Here is a 19,345-nt window from a genome sequence, read left to right as displayed (position 1 = left end):
GAAGCACCTTGGGGTAAGTGGCTGCTTCTATTTGAGGGGTTTGGGCGTGTGTGTGTGTGTGTGTGTGTGTGTGTGTGTGTGTGTGTGTGTGTGTGTGTTTGGAGTGCTGAGCTGAGTGTCTGTTTGAAAGGCCCTATGCTGAGGCAGGCAGTTGGAAGGTGAGAGTCTGGATTAGGTTTGAATTGCAACTCCATGTGCTGATTGGCTGAGCTGTAGGCAGAGGGAGGAGCTATCAGGGAGGCGGAGCACTTAAACCCTGCAGGTAAGCGACCAGGGAGCTTTCGACCGGGTGCTTGCGAACAGGGTGCGTGCTAACAGGAGGGAGTTTTGAGAGGCTCTCCTGGAGGAGGAGAAGGAAGGAGCAAAGTGAAGCACCTTGGGGTAAGTGGCTGCTTCTATTTCAGGGGTTTGGGCGGGCGTGCGTGTGTGTGTGTGTGTGTGTGTGTGTGTGTGTGTGTGTGTGTGTGTGTGTGTGTGTTTGGAGTGCTGAGCTGAGTGTCTGTTTGAAAGGCGCTATGCTGAGGCAGGCAGTTGGAAGGTGAGAGTCTGGATTAGGTTTTAATTGCAACTCCATGTGCTGATTGGCTGAGCTGTAGGCAGAGGGAGGAGCTATCAGGGAGGCGGAGCACTTAAACCCTGCAGGTAAGCCACCAGGGAGCTTTGCGACCGGGGTGCGTGCTAACAGGAGGGAGTTGTGAGAGGCTCTCCTGGAGGAGGAGAAGGAAGGAGCAAAGTGAAGCACCTTGGGGTAAGTGGCTTCTTATATTTGAGGGGTTTGGGGGTGTGTGTGTGTGTTTGGAGTGCTGAGCTGAGTGTCTGTTTGAAAGGCCCTATGCTGAGGCAGGCACTTGGAAGGTGAGAGTCTGGATTAGGTTTGAATTGCAACTCCATGTGCTGATTGGCTGAGCTGTAGGCAGAGGGAGGAGCTATCAGGGAGGCGGAGCACTTAAACCCTGCAGGTAAGCCACCAGGGAGCTTTGCGATGGGGTGCTTGCGAACAGGGTGCGTGCTAACACGAGGGAGTTTTGAGAGGCTCTCCTGGAGGAGGAGAAGGAAGGAGCCAAGTGAAGCACCTTGGGGTAAGTGGCTGCTTCTATTTGAGGGGTTTGGGCGTGTGTGTGTGTGTGTGTGTGTGTGTTTTTGGAGTGCTGAGCTGAGTGTCGGTTTGAAAGGCCCTATGCTGAGGCAGGCAAATGGAAGGTGAGAGTCTGGATTAGGTTTGAATTGCAACTCCATGTGCTGATTGGCTGAGCTGTAGGCAGAGGAAGGAGCTATCAGGGAGGCGGAGCACTTAAACCCTGCAGGTAAGCGACCAGGGAGCTTTGCGACCGGGTGCTTGCGAACAGGGTGCATGCTAACAGGAGGGAGTTTTGAGAGGCTCTCCTGGAGGAGGAGAAGGAAGGAGCAAAGTGAAGCACCTTGGGGTAAGTGGCTGCTTATATTTGAGGGGTTTGTGTGTGTGTGTGTGTGTGTGTGTTTGGAGTGCTGGGCTGAGTGTCTGTTTGAAAGGCCCTATGCTGAGGCAGGCAGTTGGAAGGTGAGAGTCTGGATTAGGTTTGAATTGCAACTCCATGTGCTGATTGGCTGAGCTGTAGGCAGAGGGAGGAGCTATCAGGGAGGCGGAGCACTTAAACCCTGCAGGTAAGCGACCAGGGAGCTTTGCGACCGGGTGCTTGCGAACAGGGTGCGTGTTTACAGGAGGGAGTTTTGAGAGGCTCTCCTGGAGGAAGAGAAGGAAGGAGCAAAGTGAAGCACCTTGGGGTAAGTGGCTGCTTCTATTTGAGGGGTTTGGGCGTGTGTGTGTGTGTGTGTGTGTGTGTGTGTGTTTGGAGTGCTGGGCTGAGTGTCTGTTTGAAAGGCCCTATGCTGAGGCAGGCAGTTGGAAGGTGAGAGTCTGGATTAGGTTTGAATTGCAACTCCATGTGCTGATTGGCTGAGCTGTAGGCAGAGGGAGGAGCTATCAGGGAGGCGGAGCACTTAAACCCTGCAGGTAAGCGACCAGGGAGCTTTGCGACCGGGTGCTTGCGAACAGGGTGCGTGCTGACAGGAGGGAGTTTTGAGAGGGAGCTTGGAGGGAGCCAGTGACTTCTATTGCCTTGAAACTTCTATCTGAAACATTTAATTAACCCCTCATATATAATTAGAGTAGGAAATGGTGGCTGAAGCCCTGCAGCAGAGTGGGGGCTATCCTGTTTATTGTGTCGATTGCAGTATGTATGACTACCTACCCTGTGGGTGGGTGGCGTATATGTGCGCTCGATGCAAGGAGGTCCTGGCCCTCAGACTGAGTGCGTGCTTTGGAGGCCAGGGTGGCTGAACTGGAGGAGCTAAGGAAGGCAGAGGTGTTTGTTGATGAGACTTTCCGGGACATAATAGGGCTGTCCCACCTCCAATCTGACAGTCCTGATGCTGTTATGGAGGATGAAAGGCTCAGGGAAGGAGAGCAGTCAATGGGAGCAGAGGGAAACCATCCTGTAGTTGGGACCCTCCTTCCAGAGTGTGCTATTGTATCTTCTCGTGCTGAGGATACTTCTCTGGGGGAGGGAGCACCAGCTGTTAGGAAGAAGCAGGTTTTAGTTGTGAGGGATTCAATCATTAGAAATATAGTACTCACCTAATGGCCAGGCTTTATAGCCAGAACGGCTGAGGTTCTTTAATTGTGTTGGCTGCTTTACAGTAAACCAGAGAAACAAGTCAGACTTATGCACAAACGGTTACCCAACATTTATTAAACTAGATTTTAATCATGTGGTTACAAAATTGCTAGTGCCTACTTATTTAAATGTATAGATGTTACACACACAAACAAGTTACAAAACTGAAGCCAGGATCCCAAAAAAAGAAAATATGTGTACACTAAAGATAGGAGATCAGGTGTGGGTGCTTCTTACCCTTCTTGCATCTCGATTCCAGCGGTGCCAAGCCAGGATCGGTCACTCAATTCCCCGGAAAGACGAATAAGGGACAATGCTTAGGGACCCTTTTATCTGCAGAAGCCTTGGGAGGCTGTCACTTATCTGACCAGCAGATAGATAGTGAAAAGCACTCAAATCATGGTGCTGTAGGTCCCATACTTATACTTCTGTACTCCTTTATTCTTTCTCCTTTCTTATGCCAAATTGGGGCTGGTCTGTCTGGGCGACGCCAGCTCTTGCAAGAGTAGTTTACACTTGCAAGGGAGAGAAACAATAAGTTTCGACTACTGGACATTCCTTTTATTAGGGTAAATATTTTCCCACCTAGGATGTTGGTGTGTGTGCGCATCATGTTATTTAGTTGGGGTTAAGAGCCATGTCTGTCACAGCTTCTCTGTCTGCTGTGAGCCTAATCATTGTATATGTTCCCAGAGGCACATTGTTGCAGCACACCTGTGCTTCTCACAGCTTCAAAGGCTCTGCTGGAATTTAAGTGCCCTGTTGTTTTGGCTCCCTTGTGTTCCCAGCAATGCTGGTCTGAGAGGGGGCTGGATGTCTGGCTACAATGATCTAGAAAATGAGGTAAGCAGTGAGGTGGCAAAGTTTGCAGATGACACCGTTGTTCAGGACAGTCAACCAAAACAGATGGTGAAGAACTACAAAAAGATCTCAGCAAACAGTGATTGGGCAGCAAAATGGCAAATGAAATTTAATGTGGCTAAGTGTAAGGTAATGCATGTTGGGAAAAAATAACCCAAATTACACGTACTACATGATGGGGTCAAATTTAGCTACGACAGAACAGGAAAGGGAACTTGGAGTTAGTGGATAGTTCTGTGAAGACATCCATGCAGTGTGCAGCGGCAGTTAGTAAAGCGAATAGGATGTTAGGAATTATTAAAAAAGGGATTGATAATAAGACAAAAGATATCATACTTCCCCTATATAAAACTATGGTACGCCCACATCTTGAGTACTGCGTGCAGATGTGGTCTCCTCACCTCAAAAAAGATATATTGGCATTAGAAAAGGTTCAGGAAAGGGCGACTAAGATGATTAGGGGCTTGGAACGGGTCCTATATGGGGAGAGGCTTGAGAGACTTGAACTTTTCAGTTTGGAAAAGAGGCGATTGAGGGGCGATATGATAGAGGTATATAAAATCATGAATGGTGTGGAGAAAGTGAATATAGAAAAATTATTTACCTTTTCCCATAATACAAGAACTAGGGGACACCAAATGAAATTGATGGGTAGTGGGTTCAAAACTAATAAAAAATTTTTCTTCACACAGCGCACAGTCAACCTGTGGAACTCCTTGCCCGAGGAGGCTGTGAAAGCCAGGACTCTATTAGGGTTTAAAAAAGAGCTTGATAAATTTTTGCAGGTTAGGTCCATAAATGGCTATTAGCCAGGGGTAAAGTATGGTGCCCTAGCCTTCAGAACAAGGGCAGGAGATGGATGGCAGGAGATAAATCACTTGATCATTGTCTTCTGTTCTCCTTCTCTGGGGCACCTGGCATTGGCCACCTTCGGCAGATGGGATGCTGGGCTGGATGGACCTTTGGTCTGACCCAGTATGGCCATTCTTATGTTATATTCTTACTGATGTGGTGGAAAGATGTTTTCCCCCTCCAAAGATACTGTAAAGGTGTCACTGCCAGTGAGGGGGAAGGGAACTGCCTGTTTTCCTTGCATCATCAGCTGAGTGCAAAGAATCTGAGTTGTGCCTTTGGTGGAGACTTGAAGAAGCCAAGCATTCGAGGCTGTATTTGCTAGGCCTGACAACTGGAGTCTGTGGTTCTGGCAGGAGAGGGATGATTCCAGACAAACAGCCCACCAGTCTGCTTCAGCAGTGTTCATCTTTCAGGTGTGTGTTGGGAGGGTTAAAGCTGTCTCTCTCCTGTACGTGGTCTGTTCTGGTGCCTGCCTCTACCTTGTAAGCATTTTTGTGTAGCACTGCACACTCTCAGGGAGTAGCCTTGGTAAGATTTCCTGGGTGTTGCCTTCTGTTGACCTAGCTGTCTATTTAATCAGTCCTTACAATTCATCTTGAGCAGCCATGGAGAAATTGGATGTGATTGAAATGACTTGGCTTGTCCCCCTTAGTCACAGTTCTGCTTAGGATAGCTTTGTGTTTGCTTTCACAGCAGACCTTTAAAAACCTGTGCTCTGAGGGCTAGGTTGCACACTGCCTACCATGCTGTGGTCCTGGTCCATGACAGACTCCTGTTTGCTGCTGTAATTCAGATAATCTCCACCAACAGTGGCTGCTTTTCACAAAAGGATGTGCCTCTCAACGTTCCCAATCTCACGGTGATTATCTTTCTCCAGTAAGGAATGTTAGTGGATGTTCTTTTATCCCCACCCTTGAGGAAGAAAGCACAGGGCAAGAGTCTGTGTGTCGCTCCCGAGTGAGGTGTGCTTTTAGATGTGTTTGTGCTGGTTGCAATGCCTGTCGGGAGGGGAGTGACATTTATCAAAGATTTAGCTTAACGCCTTATTATAGAGGCTGCAGCTGGCTGGAGGACACCATGGTGAGTGATGTATCACATTGGAGCCCCAAGGTACTTGGTGGGATTGCTCTTGAAATTGAACCTCCAGCTAGGTCTCCAAGGGGGAAGGCAGACCTAGCAAGGGTCAGGTTTGCCATACTGGCCTTGACCAAGCATTTCAATCACAACCTAAAGTGGGAAGTGTCTCTGGAGCTCAGGGTGTGATTTGCAGCACAAGAGGGCAGACTTGCATGAGCTTGCACTATGCTAAAGGGACCAGCGTAGGCATGGTGGGACAGGCCAAGCCAACTGGCCACGTGCCCAAAGTTTCTAAGGGGGATGGACTGGAAGCAGCTAGCCCATCTTCTCACCTGTGCAGCTGTGGCTGCATGAGCTTGATCGGCTCCTGTCCAGATGTCTTTCCAAGCTAGAAATTACACATCTAGCCTGAGGCCTACTTGGCTTCCAGCAGAACGTGTGCTGCTCAGGTACTTAAGCTAATCTAAAAATCATTCCCCTTTCTCTGCAGATTCTGTCTGACTTCAGGGTCCAAACACAGTGTAGCCAGACAGAATCCCCCACTTTTGCTCTACTCCATCTTGCCTTCCCTAGGTACTTCAGAGCACGAAAGGGTTAAAAGGAACAGCCCAGCCCTGGAATGCTGGAGTGCAGATGGGCTTATCTTAGCCATAGTCTCGAAGCTCCAGAACAAAGCTAAGAACAATGGGCTAATTAACAGCTGGGCCTCGGACTGCTCTTGGCTAATTACCATCAGTTGATTTGCCAGGACACTTGTCCCAGACAGGAGGAAAATCTTCCGGCCCATTAAGAAACAAATGCCCTCAATTGTCTACCTCACAGGTGTGAGCTACACCCTTCAACTCCCTGTGAGAACCAGCATCAGACAGTTTAATTCAATTGAAACAAGGAAGAAGGCTATGTGACCCAATGGGTATAAAAGAGGGGTCTGGCAGACCCCCTATTTGAGCTCCAATCATCTTTCCTGCCGGACAGGAGGATGGGGGTCTCCCCAGGGACGCCTGACTCCTGGAGAAAAAGGGACAAAGGACTTCTTCTTCTTCGAGTGTCCCCGTGGGTGCTCCACAATAGGTGACGGGCTTGCCTGGTGCCGCAGATCGGATCTTCCAAGCAGTTTCTGCTGGACCGCGCATGCGCCGGCGCGCGCCGCTCCCTTGCGCACTCCTGGCCATGTGCGTGATCCGGTCCCCGCCAGTTCCTCTTAACCGCTGTCGGCTGCAGACGGAATCCGACTAGGCTAAGGCCAAATAGCGTATTCAACGACTTTATTTGTTTTTTTCTTTCAAGTTTTCAGTTACTTAGGCTACTGTAAGTTAGCCGGTTGCTATTTTGGGGGGGGGGGGGGAAAAAAAAAAAAAACTACGAGAGGGACAGCTCAGTCCAGTCCCAGTAACAAGCGCCGGAGGCCAGGAGCTAGGGCCATCAGCCCTCCTGCTGAGGCAGGCCATCGGACGGGGAAAACAGCACAAAGAAGGTGCTAAGTACCCACTTAAAAACTCAGACTCAACAACAATGTCCTCCTCAGGCTTTAAAAAATGTGAGTCCTGCCGAGAGGCAATGCCAGTGTCCGATGGGCACAGTCTATGCATAAGGTGCCTGGGGGGAGTCCCATGTGGCTCAGAAATGCGCCTTCTGTGCTAAATTAACAACCAGAGCATGGAGAGACAGGGAGATGCGGATTAAACTGCTGCTTCTTGACAAGGCCCTCCAGCCAGATGTGCCGGAGCGGCCGCAGCAGGAGGGACCCTCCGGGGCCCTTAGAAGAAAAGCTGCCTCCCTCACTCCATCAGCGCAAAAACGGAAGAAAGTTTCTCCAACCCGATCCCTGCCGGCAGCAACAGTGAGCGGGACGGGAGGAGCAAGCAGCCCCCAGCCGCAGCAACAGCTGATCGGCGGCGGCACGGAGAGCCACGTGGAAGCGGCTCAGCCTCCGATAATCAGCCAGCCGCCCCGCACCGCAGGCAGGGCGGTGGCTAAGCAAGCGCCGGTACCGGCGGCACCGCAAACAGCGGCACCGGCCCCCAGGGAACCGGCGGTGCAGAGCGCGCAGGCACGTAGCCTGCAGGCGCAGAAGGACACCGCACGTGCAGCACCGCCTTCGAGCATGCCTAGCACGGTGCCGACAGGGCCAGGATCCCCCGCCCATCAGGGGGCGGAGTTACCTCCTCCAGGGAGGGGAAAGGCTGCACACAAGAGGAGGCACTGCAGCCCCTCTCCAGACAGGGCTGTGGAGCTGTTTTCTCACAGCCCTCCGCTCATGTTGCAGACTCCAACCAGAAGGCAGGGGTCCCCCCTAGCCTACCCGGAGCCCCCTTCTCCTTTCCTACAATCAGCCTCCCCATGGCTGGCACCGCCTTCACCCTTCCTGGGCTTTGAACCGCTGGACTATTATGCAAAATCGCTCTCTCCAGTGTCTCGACGATCTCCCTCCCCCAGACACAGAGGGTACGCACCAAGGGAGTGGTCAAGGTCACCTTCCCAGGAACAGTGCCTATACTGCCATGGTCGTCCCTACCACGCGGGGCATGGACACCATCGGCAATCTGCCAGGGAAAGATCCCCACACACTACCTCGTACCCCCGAGGGCAATCACGATCGGGGACAGAGACTCAAGCATCTCAGGGGGGACTGGTCGTGGAACCCCGAGATTTTCCCTTGCAAACCTCCAGCGAGAGGGTGCACCATCACCATCAGGAACTGGAAGGGTCCAAAGAGATGTACCCCAGCGGTTCCTCGCTCTCCTCCCCGGATGAGGCCACGGCCCTGGGGGACGTCCATCCTACGGATGATCTCAAACAGTTTCAGGAGCTGTTTAAGAGGGTAGCCTTCACGCAAGGCATCCAGACAGCAGAAGTGCAAGAGAAACGTCATAAGCTCCTCAAGAATTTGAGCTCTCCGGCCTCCTCCAGAGTAGCAATACCGCTTGATGAAGCGATCTTAGAGTCCGCCACCACCATATGGCAGACCCCTGCAACTATTCCGCCTGTCCAAAAGAGAGCGGATAAGAAATACTTCGTGCCGGCGAAGGGCATGGAGTTCCTGTTTAGCCACCCACAGCCAAACTCCTTGGTGGTGGAGTCCTCGCAACAAAGATTAAAAACATCTCAATTTAAAACAGGGGGAACGGACAAAGATGCCAAGAAGCTAGAGCTGTTCGGCAGAAAGGTCTACTCCTCCTCCACTTTAACGTTGCGAATGGCAAATTACGCAGCGCACTTGGCGAACCATAATTTTGACAACTATGCCAGGTTAACCTCCCTCATGGACTCGCTTCCAGAGGACAAAAAGCCGGTCCTCAAGGCCAAAGTGCAAGAAGGCTACGCGGCTGCGAGGATGGGAGTTCAGATTGCTTTGGACGTTGCGGACACAGCAGCACGTTCCACAGCAACTGCAGTGGTGATGCGACGGGAGTCCTGGCTCCAGACCTCGGGTATACCGAGGGATCTGCAGGCGAAGATAGTTGACCTTCCATTCAACTTGCAGAAGCTGTTTGCTGAATCAACTGACTCGGTCCTTCATTCCAGTAAAGATTCAAGAGCCACACTCAGGACCCTGGGGATTTACACCCCTCCATACTCAAAGAAAAGGTACTACCCACAGCAAAGGCGGTACCAGTACCAGCAACAGCGCCCCCAGTATCACAGGGGTTACGAGCAAGGGCGGCATCAACAGCACCAGCAGCACAGAACTCCCAGGTGACGCTCACAACAGGGCCGTGCATCCTCGGGGTGGGGCCAAAGGCCACAAGTTTGACATACAGATCCAGGGCTGCGCCATCACTACCATTGCACAAGATCATCCGAAGCAGCTATTTCACCATCGCCTCCGACCATTCTACGACCAGTGGCAAAGGATCACCACAGACAAATGGGTGCTGGAGACCATAGCCACGGGGTACGCCATCCCCTTCCAGTCGCTCCCACCGCCGCGACCTCCGCCCAAGCCCCACCTCCAGGAGGCCTCCCATGTAGCCAGGCTCAGGCAGGAGGTGGCCCATCTCGTGCTCATAGGGGCGGTGGAAAGGGTGCCGGAGCAACTGCAAGGGAAAGGGTTCTACTCCCGGTATTTCCTCACGGAGAAAAAGACAGGAGGCTGGAGGCCCATCTTAGACCTTCGCGGCCTCAACAGGTATCTACGCAAGCAACGTTTTCAGATGATCACAATTGCCTCCATCCTTACAGCACTGGACGATGGAGACTGGTTCACAGCCCTCGATTTACAAGACTCGTACTTCCACATAACCATCCATCCGGCTCACCGGCGATTTCTCTGGTTCATGGTGGGCAACAAACACTTCCAATACAAGGTCCTACCGTTTGGCCTCTCCTCGGCCCCCAGAGTCTTCACCAAGACCTTGGCAGTGGTGTCAGCCTACCTGCACAGACAGGGGGTATTTATTTTCCCGTATCTGGACGACTGCCTGCTCAAAGGGGCCTCGAAGGGGGAGGTTCTCCGCATGATACGTGTCACAGCAAACACGTTCTCCTCACTTGGCCTGGTTATCAATCTGGCAAAATCAAAAATAGACCCCACACAGGACATAGAGTTCATAGGGGCTCGCATAAACTCGGTCACGGCGAGAGTATACCTACCAGAGGCTCACTTTCGAGCCATCGGTTCCCTCGTGCAAGTCATCACCTTCAGCCCTACGGTGCTGGTCTTGACGTGCTTGCAGCTGCTGGGCCACATGGCAGCGGCGACGTTTGTGGTACAGAACGCCAGGTTGCACATGCGCAGCATGCAGCACTGGCTAGCAAGTGTATACAAACTGGCAGTACACACCGTTCACAGGGTGGTGTCGCCCACACCCAGGGTGCGCAAATCCCTGCAATGGTGGGTAAACCCCAGGAACTTGCTAACAGGGGTACCCTTCCATCAGCCGCCAATCTCGGTTTTCCTTACTACAGATGCCTCCCTCATAGGGTGGGGAGCGCATATGGGCGAAGAGGTGACTCAAGGACTGTGGTCTCCCATGGAGCAGTCCCTACACATCAATGTACTAGAGCTCAGAGCAGTGTTCAATGCCTGCAAACACTTTCGAGACCATATACAAGGCAAAGTCGTCGGGATCAGTACAGACAATACCTCCACCATGTTTTATATAAACAGGCAAGGAGGAGCCCGATCCCGTGCCTTGTGCGTGGAAGCAGTCCGGTTATGGAACTGGTGCATCGCCCACGATATAATTTTGAAAGCCTCATATTTACCGGGTGCGCACAACGTGAAGGCAGACCAGCTGAGCAGGCGTTTTGCGCTCACACACAGATCCGTCCCGATCTGCTACGGCCGATTTTCCACGCATGGGGGTTTCCCCAAATAGATCTGTTTGCCACTCAGCACAACAGGCAGTGCCCACGATTCTGCTCCAGGGCAGGACTGGGATGGGGGTCCCTGGGGGACGCGTTCACGATCCCGTGGGGGGGCCCCCTACTTTATGCGTTTCCTCCCACAGTGCTGATCCACAAAGTTTTTTGCAAAAAGCCAGTAGGGAAAGGGCCCGGATGATCCTGATAGTCCCAACGTGGGATCGCCAACAATGGTTTCCCCCTACTCCTGCGCATGTCGGACCGTCCACCGAGGCCTCTTCCGGTGGCGCCGGATCTGCTCACGCAAGCCCAGGGGTCCATAGTGCATCCGCACCCCCAAAGCCTGCGACTGCAAGCGTGGTTAATCCATGGCTCAGCTCCCTAGAGAGCACATGCACAGTGGGAGTACAGCAAGTCCTAGAGAGTAGCCGGAGGACTTCCACTAGGAAGACCTACAAACAAAAATGGACTCGCTTCACGGCTTGGTGTTCTACCAAACAGCTGGCCCCCCTTTCGGTGCCTATACCTACAATTCTAGAGTATTTACTGGACCTCAAGAGAGGAGGACTCTCGCTATCCTCGTTAAAGGTCTACCTTGCCGCCATCTCGGCGTTCAGGCATGAGGAGGGAGGGCACACGGTGTTTGCCCACCCTATGGTTACCGGGTTCCTCAAAGGGTTGGTAAACCTCTACCCCCCTCGAAAACCGATTCCACCTTCGTGGAACTTGGACCTGGTGCTTACTACACTAATGGGACCACCGTTCGAGCCCTTGGCCATGGTTCCCCTCCGCCTCCTTACAATAAAGACGACCTTTCTTCTTGCAATTACGTCAGCTCGTAGGGTGAGCGAGCTCGCGGCAGTCATGGCAACGCCACCCTGCACTGTTTCTTCCAAGGAGGCGGTAACCATACGGCTGCATCCCGCCTTTGTTCCCAAAGTTTCTTCCGAGTTTCACATCAACGAACCTATTGTTCTACCCTCGTTTTATCCAAAGCCTCATAACTCCAGCGAGGAGGCGTGCCTCCACCTCCTGGATGTGAGGCGGGCGCTAGCCTTCTATGTAGACAGGACCAAGTCCTTCCGGAAAACGGATAGACTCCTAGTCTCCCTCGCTCCCAAATCGAAAGGAGAAGGTCTCTCATCGCAGAGAATCTCAAAGCACATTGTATCCTGCATAAAAATGTGCTACGAGCTCAAAAAGACTCCTTTGTCGGCCACTCCCAGGGCTCATTCCACCAGGGCGGTGGCAGCATCAACAGCCTTTTTCAAGGGCGTTGCGTTGAAAGACGTTTGCAGAGCGGCGACCTGGTCATCCTACGACACCTTCGCCAAACATTACGCCCTTCACAGGGTATTCCAAGAGGATACCCGTCTCTCTGCAGCGGTCCTCTCGGGGGCAAGCTGCACATAATCCGATTACCCACCTCCTATCTTGGGTTACTGCTGGGTAGTCACCTATTGTGGAGCACCCACGGGGACACTCGAAGAAGAAAGAAGTTACTCACCGTAGTAACGGTGGTTCTTCAAGATGTGTCCCCGTGAGTGCTCCACTACCCGCCCATCCTCCCCGCTTCGGATCTCTGTTAGTGTTTTGCAGGGGCACCCGAGGCGGTTGGTCGAGGAACTGGCGGGGACCGGATCGCGCACATGGCCAGGAGCGCGCAAGGGAGCGGCGCGCGCCGGCGCATGCGCGGTCCGGCAGAAACTGCTTGGAAGATCCGATCTGCGGCGCCGGGCAAGCCCGTCACCTATTGTGGAGCACCCACGGGGACACATCTCGAAGAACCACTGTTACTACGGTGAGTAACTTCTCTTTCCCAAGGGACTGAGAGAGAAACTGGCCAAGCCACGTTGGTAACACAGGGGTGAGAATAAGACCTGATAGGTATTTTACTTTTTATTTCTTTTGCATGCATTTAACAAGTATAGATCTCTGAATTAGAGTGCATGCTAGCTATTTGTAATCAAAGTATAAACTTTGTAACAACTGTAACCACAAGAGCTTAACTCACTGGGTAAACAAACATTGTAGCAGTAGGAGATTAACTTGTTAGATAAATAAAGTAATTGATTAAGTGGTAACCTGACTCCTCCTGTTACTGTGCAAACTGAACACACAACAAAGAACCCAGCTGCTCTCAGCCTGGTCACTGGTGGGCTCTGCCATACACAAGGGCCTAAGTGGCATCTCACCTGGCCATCGGCTAACACAGCCACTGAATTCTTTCTATTGTCAGCCCTGCATAAGAGAGTGCCAGTTGCTGCATGCATTGGGAGGAGGGATAGCTCAGTGGTTTGAGCATTGGCCTGCTAAACTGAGGGTTGGGAGCTCAATCGTTGAGGAGGCCATTTAGGGATTGGGGCAAATAGATGTCAGGGATAGTGCTTGGTCCTGCTCAAAGGGCAGGGGACTGGACTAGATGACCTCCCAAGGTCCCTTCCACTTCTAGGAGATGTGTATCCCCAATTTAATTCTAAATTCTTGAGGGAAAGTTATTAATGTGAACCCTCTTTGCCTTGCAGTTGTATACAGCTCTTACTCAGTGCAAAATATCTTCCATTTGTTCTATGACGTAGTGCCAATGTACCACAAGTAAGCGCATGAGTGTTACACAAGTGCCTGCTTTTTGGTGGGGTGGGAAGGGGAGGGAGGAGAGATCTATGGGGCAAACTATTTATAAAACTCCTACTCACCCCCGTGTTTGTCCTTGGTGGCCTTTAGCTTGACAAATAGATATTTCCTTTTCATTTGGGAAAGAGCACTCCATCGCTTTAAGCCCCCTTTCACCCTGCGTGTTATATGAAGACACAGCTTCTCTTTGGTGCTTTTCATTGAGAGGGTACCTGGAGAATGTTCGTCCACAGCCTTACAACAGATAAACTGTTTGTACTTCATTCATGTGACTAAACTATTTATACCCCAACTGGACTTTGTGTACACGGGAACACACAGTGCTAGTTACAGCTAAAACTTTACCAAGCCTGATAGAATAACTTTTGTCACCTATCACTGACCACAGCTGACGCTACCTTAGCTGGAAGCTGCTTTGTGGACAGGATCGCTATATGTTAACACAGTCTAAGCTAGTGTTTTTAAACCTTTTGAGACTGTGGAACACTTATGAAAATTTTCTAGAAAAGAAAAAAGTGGCAGCAATGTACACAGCAAACACTAAATGAAGTAACTTAATCAGGTATCATAGCAATAAAGAAGTATTTGGTTTTAATTATAGAAAATATAGCCTTATTGTAAAATTTTGAATTATTTTTCCAAACACGTGCAGCATGCCTGCGAGTTGTTCACAGAACACCAGTGTTCTGCAGAACATGGTTTGAGAAACATTGATTTAAGGAACAATTTTTTCAGTTAACCTCCATGTGGAAGTGCTTTTGTATGCAGCTCATGTTACAACTAGGCTGGAACATTTCTTCAATCCAGTTCCAAGCCTCAGTACAGACATATCCCTTGGCCTTTCAACCCAAGTGTGGCTTGTTCATGGTGTGCTTCCCTGCTCCCAGCTGCTGGTGTCTTTCCCTTGGGGGGAAAAGGAGTGGTAGGAAAGGGTTAAAATCCCAGGCTAGACCTGGATTTGACAACCCTGAGTTCTAGTGGCCCTTCCACAACCCAGCCCTGTCCTCTCCTTTTGACACTGAGTTTCTCATCACCTCCCTCTTGTGATTTCCCTTTTGTGCTACCCTCGGATGGCTTTCCCATTTCTAAGTCTTCATGTTAATGATAATTTGAATCTAGACCTGGCTAGAGTGTGGGTGTGGCTACATTGAAAACACTACAGCCACAGATCTGTGCTGCTTCAGTGTGGACACTCCCTGCTGCCAGCGGGGTTCTCCTATGCAGTTATGCCACCTACTCTTCCAGTGTAGCTCAGGCCTACAAAGGTGATTATGTTGTGCTGCCCTCTCAATGTGAGTCTAGAGGCCACGTGCTTTTATACTGACTCTCTCCCGTGTTGCTTTTGATCTAAGAATGGAGGTAGCCCCTTGCCAGTTGAGTGTCTGGCCTCTGGCGCATTTCTGACCTATGGAAGGATATCTGATTCTTCTGTATCTATTTTTAGAGGCCCAGATCTGATTCTTAACAGCTGGCTCCCCAGGTTGCTGTATTGAAGCAAACCAGGGGACCAGCTGGGGCCTGATAGTTCTGTTCTATGGCATGAAGTCTGGAAGCTGAGAGCCCCAGTTCCCCACTGCAGTACTTGGGGCCATACGTGAATCTATCTTCTTGTCTAGGCACCAAAATGAGTGCATGATCTCCATCGCAGATTCTCTGCCGAAATAATTGGGTTGTTTCAACCTCTATGCCTTTATTTCCCTGTACTATTAAATTATTGAAAGCAAACACCCTTTCATACCAAATGTGATTATCTGTCTGAAACAATTTGTGATCTGTGTGCAAGTCTCCCTGCAGAGTATTAGACAGATAACGCATCTCTTGTTTGTATGAGCTCCTTTACCAGAAGATTGCTCAGTCTGTATTTGCCAATAAACTCAAAGCTCACATTTCTTAGGCTGGTGTAGTTGGCGCAATTTCCCTAGAAGTGTTCAAGCCTTTATAATAGTGTTCCTTGCTTCTCAGCAATATGTTCTTGGAGCCAGTTTGGCTTCCTGAAGAGGTTTCTCCACCTCTGCCAGGTCACTGGGCAGCCACTCCACCCCACTGCTGTGGGTACGAAAACCCCCAAGTCAGTAGTCCACTAAACCCGGCCATACTTCAGGCAGGTGAGAGGTAAGAAGCCCAGCCTTGTGTCAGGCAGGTAATGAGGAGATAAACCCAGGCCAGAAATCCTAGCACTAGGTCAGGACTGACAGCAAACCAACACCGTTAATGCAAACGCAGTCTAGCGGTTTACAGAGCCCAGGCCCTGGTTCAGGGTGGGGCCACAAACACATTTAAAAACATCAGAAGGCCTGTGGCACCTTTATAAACTAGCAGATACTTTGGACCATTAACTTTTGCCCAGGAAAGCTTATCAGTAACTGTGGGCTCAGCGCCCGTTGGTGTCTGATGCCTCTCATTATTTCCTTCCATCTTTCCCTATCCAGTGCAGAGTGACTTAGTTTCTACTACATCATCTGTCCATTCTCTGTGGGGTCTGCCTTTCCTATTTGAATCATCCATTATGCCAAATACCAGGGTCTTGATTTTTCTCTCGTTGTTCATTCTGCAAATATCTCCAAATAGTTGTAGCTTCCATTTTATAACCTTCTGCGGCAGGTTCTCTTTCGGCTGTATCTTCCTATATAATTCCTCATTGGTGACCTTCTGCATCCATCCTATTCTCAGAATCTTTCTATAACAACTCCTTTCCAACGCCAATATTCTTCTTTTCAAATCTTTCATTATCACTCACATCTGTACAACATGCTGCTGAATACACACGTTTTCAAGATGCCCAGCTTTGTTCTTAAGCTAATTGCTTTGCTTTTCCAGATCTTATCCATCTCCTTCAAATTTGCTCTTGCTTTCGCTATTCTAGTCGCTATTTCCTTCTTACAGTCTAGACCGTAATGTTGCTCCCCAGAGATGCGAACTTCTCTACATTTTCGAGTTCAATACTGTCAACACTGATCTTCCTTCCTATTTCCTTATCTCTAAATACCATAGTTTTTGTTTTATCGATGTTCATAATCAGTCCGTACCGCTTGCAAAATATGTTAATCTATAAGGTGCCACAGGACATCTTGTTTTGCAGCTACAGACTAATGCGGTTACCCCTCTGGTACTTGTCACCAAACACACACATTTGGAGGGCCCAGGCCCTGGTTCACAGCGGGCCAACAAACACAGTTAGCTGTTCAGAGAGGCCAGGCCCTGGTTCCAAGGTACAGCCCAGCAAAAGGTCTGTCTCCTTGTTCAGGAGAGGTGCAGGCAATCTGCCTGTGACAGCATAGAGGGGGAGACTGCCGCCTGGTAGGTGGGTGGCAGAGGGGATGCAGGCCCACCCACACCCGTGCATCCCAGCCCAGGGCCCTGCTTGTGGCAGCGTGGTCTGCCACACAGGTCAGCAGGGATCCACACCACAACACACTGACTTGAGGTCCTTTTACAGTCCTCACTACTCCCTGGGCCATTTCTGTTCTCCTCACCCCCAGCGTGCACCTGGGCATGAGGTCAGTCTCCTGGGGGGTCCAGGCCAGTCCATGGCCACTTGCAGGTCTTGCTGTTCCAACCAGACTTGGGATGCAGGCCGGGGCTGGGGTTCAGGCTGCTCCTCTGGGTCAGGTTGGTCTTTCGGGGGTTTCAGGGGATCCAGGACCAGCTGAGTTCTGGGCGGTCCAGGCCAATCTGTGGCTGCTTGCAGGTCCAGCAGTCCTAGCCAGTCCTCAGACTCCCAGATCAGGAGCGCTGGGCAGACCTCTGATTCCTCTGGAGGCAGACTGAGCCCTCAGGCTGGGCTTTTGTAGTCCTGGCCTTACCTTATGATTTCTGGTCAAGTGACTGGGAGGGGTTAGGCTCGGCCCAAAATGGCTCCCAGTGAGATTTCTCTGCCTCCAGGTCAGGTCTGCATTCCATGATGCATATGCACCTTTGAAGCAACAGAAACCGTGCAGAGCAGATGCCAAGAACTTGTTCAAATGCAGGTAGGAAGCAGAAGAAACTTCGTTTGCATAGTATGTTCAGTATAGTTTAGGTTACAGAGTTATCGTCTTCACAAAGCTTTCCATTCCTTTCACGTCACCTTCTGCTCTAAGTACTGGAAGATGCTTAATTGTTCCATTGACAGTGCTCCCCATGTGTGCAATTCCAGGATATCTCTGCTGAGAACACAGACAGATTGCATGCTCTGGGCAGGACCATGCTGGAAGAAGGGCAGCTGGTGTTCACTCCATTACTTGATGAGAACAAAAATAAGAAATACCAAGAGGAAGTGCCAGTCTATGTGCAGAAATGGATGATGTTCAAAGAGCTGATGAGGATCCTTCAGGCCAATCTCCAAGACATAGTAGATCGGTAGGTGTCTTTCTTGACTTCTGATGCACATGGAAATTCTCTCACAAATGTGTGAGGCTGATAGATAACACCATCAAACCACTAGTGTTCCCAGTTCAAGGAGCTCTGTCTGCGTGACATGGAGTTTGCTTTAATAAAGGATTTCAAGTAGTTTTGGGTATTGCACCTGCCTGGAGTCGCCCCTTTTTGTTTTCTTGCAATTTTGTGCCTTTTCCCCATTTCTTTGCAAAAGACGAATGCAAAAGGGAAAATGGCTGACTGCAGGGGAGGTGTGAAAGTGACTAACCACAGAACGCTGCCCAGTGCCTTAAGGCAAAAGGGTAAAACCTCACCTACGTCTTTTCTCTGTTCTCTCAGAAATCAGTGTAATCATAGGCCTGCCTTTTGGATCTCTCATTGTAGCCACCTCGGTGCTTTGCCCATCACTTTTGATGTTCTCTCTGCCTGCTTGCTGTTGTGCCAAGGGTCAGGCTTTTCTGTGTGGTCAGTTTGAACTTAAAGATGCTGAGTCTTGTTCCTATCAGCTGACAAAGGAGATTCACGTGAATTTTACATGAGGTTTGGGGCCAAATACCACTGCAGGTAGCAATAACTGCAGTAGACATCTGCAACCAGGCTGTCCCCATCCCCAGTTGCTCTGCATGCCCGTCTTTGGCAACCTTAACTTAGAGATGCAAAGCAAATGGGAAAAGCAACTTCACCCTGTATCCAAATGCGCTGTCACCACCTGACCTGTTTGCTCCTCAGAACAGTTTTGGGTATTTCTGAAAGCTCTGGCTCCAGCCCCTGGCCTTGCAGTCCCAAGCAAGGGTGACTTTTGCTGGACATAGTAAATACAGGCAGAGCAGGCTGTAAGTTTGTTCTGAGCTAGCTGTGAGGAAGAAGCACTCTGTAGTGCAAACCCCCAAGAGCATGATGCATCAGTTGCTTTAAATCTGACTGGTTTAATAGTGGGCTCAGGTTGTGTCCATGTGGTTAGCATACTGATAATCAGCTACCTCTGAAGCTGCTGGAGAAGGAGGTGACTCCTTGCCCAAGACTTACTTGTAACAATGCCGGTGCTTCTCATTGCTGTAGTGAAAGGAATTGATGCAGGTTAGAATGGTGCTTGCAATGTAAAGCAAGCAGATCTGAATACTCTCTGGGAAGGAAGAGCCAGAGAGCTGCATTGGTTTCATTAAAGGGGTCAGAAGAACTGTTGTAGAAATGGATCTTGGAATTAACCTGCAGTTGTGCAGATCACTAAAACGATTGCCTTCTCCTGTCTTCCAGATGGGCGGATGGCAAAGGGCCCCTCACTGCCCAGTTCTCCCCCATGGAGGTAAAGAGCTTAATCCGAGCCCTGTTCTAGAACACCGAGAGAAGAGCTGCAGCCCTTGCCAAAATTAAATAGCCTCATGTTTCCTTCTTTGCCATAGCTTCTTCCTGGGCAAGCCACAGCAAATTGTATTTCAAACTGTTGTTGGGATTTAACCCTTTTTATACCAATGCCTAAAGCTTTACGAAAACACCTTCTGGAGGAAGGAAAGTAACTCTTTGGCACTAGTTGGTCTTACTGCATCCACTACGCAGAAAGTGCCTTGCTGGAAAGCTTTGGCTCCTGACATGTAGTCTACCCT

The 19,345-nt window shown here is 50.4% G+C and overlaps 1 pseudogene; it reads left to right on the top strand.

Moving 5' to 3' along the window:
* Positions 1-19,077, top strand: part of LOC142001483 (centromere/kinetochore protein zw10 homolog) — a 29,780-nt pseudogene extending 10,703 nt beyond the window's left edge.
* Positions 19,078-19,345: the final 268 nt, after the last annotated feature.

The sequence above is a fragment of the Carettochelys insculpta genome, chromosome 25 (genome assembly GCF_033958435.1).
Source record: "Carettochelys insculpta isolate YL-2023 chromosome 25, ASM3395843v1, whole genome shotgun sequence".
NCBI lineage: Eukaryota > Metazoa > Chordata > Testudines > Carettochelyidae > Carettochelys > Carettochelys insculpta.
Note: the sequence above shows the minus strand (reverse complement) of the source record. Positions and strands in the feature narration are given on the sequence as shown.